Genomic DNA, 1,158 nt, shown 5'->3' with positions numbered 1-1,158 from the left:
CACCTTACACGTGCAAAGAACAAGAAAGGGCCAAGAACTGAATTTCTTTCTCAGAATTCCTCTCGGCGTTAGCCTCGGCAGTGTCTCTTCATGATCTCCTCACGTGTGTGCCTTTATTATTTTCATAGGTGAGGTATGATCTGTCTTCTAAGCACCATACAGAAATAAGAACAAGGCACAGGCTTTGCCTAGCGTATTAACAGAGTAAATTTGATAGATAAAATCCAAAGGAAGTAAACGATGAAAATGTACTTCACTGTATTTGCCAACTGAGAAGTTGTGTTGGGGAGTAATGTTCTTTTAAATTCTCAGTAAAGCAGGGAGGGAGAGGCAAACACTGTTTTCATACCGAGACTCACTTTATTGAGGGGCAGCGTTCAAAGAGAAATGCAAGACTTGCAGACAGCGGAGAGGAGCACATAGGGCAGTGTGCCTTCTGGAAAGCCGGGGCTTAGCCAGCGCCAAGATGATGCTTCCAATGGGGGCTAGCCACGCTTCTCCTCTCTTCCATTTGTGTGTTCGTCTCCTTCATCTACCAGCTAGTAGACATTTCCGTATGCCTCTGCACCCAAGAAAGGGGAATACCAAAAAAGAAGGAGTCAAAGAAAACCTAACTTCAAGGCTGACCTGTCTTTCAGAGCCTCTTTGCCCCTTGGTCAATGAGGAAATACAAATCCAGGGGCCTGGTAAACATAACTCTCTAACTCAGTCACAGCTGGAAAAATCTCTATTCTCTTCCTTCCATGATGGGACAGTGGGAAGTTTCAGGAAGGTTGTGGCTAAGAGGGGGGCTGACAGGCAAGCGGGTTAGCACTGGAGGGCTGATTGTGAGAAGCGTGGCTCAGTTCTTCTCACCTGGGCACGGTCTCTTTCTTCTTCCACACATATTAGGGAAAGCGGAACAATACAGGGTCCAGGACAGTTCCTACCACTCCAAGCTTACTTATTAAAAAATAACTCTCTGCTCTAGAGATGAACTGTGTGGATTTTATTCCTGGCTCCACAGTTTACTAGCTGTGTGACTCTGGACAATTTATGTAAACTCTCTAAGCTTATGTTTCCTTTTTTGCGAAATGGAAATAATAATGTCCCTAGATATTGGAGTTATTGAGGAGTGAATAAGATTATGTATATAAAGTGGTTAGTACGGTACCTAGG

The 1,158-nt window shown here is 44.3% G+C and overlaps 1 long non-coding RNA gene across 1 annotated transcript; it reads right to left on the bottom strand.

The window, feature by feature from the left end:
- Window positions 1–340: 340 nt before the first annotated feature.
- Window positions 341–866, bottom strand: LOC119471085. The gene is made up of 2 exons (XR_005200079.1): window positions 714–866; window positions 341–562 (listed from the first exon to the last, which is right to left on the bottom strand). It is a non-coding gene; the product is annotated as an uncharacterized LOC119471085 (long non-coding RNA).
- Between the last annotated feature and the right edge of the window lie 292 nt (window positions 867–1,158).

This window comes from Cebus imitator, unplaced genomic scaffold (assembly GCF_001604975.1).
Source record: "Cebus imitator isolate Cc_AM_T3 unplaced genomic scaffold, Cebus_imitator-1.0 Scaffold49, whole genome shotgun sequence".
Classification (NCBI taxonomy): Eukaryota; Metazoa; Chordata; class Mammalia; order Primates; family Cebidae; genus Cebus; species Cebus imitator.
This window is presented reverse-complemented; position numbering and strand designations above follow the sequence as displayed.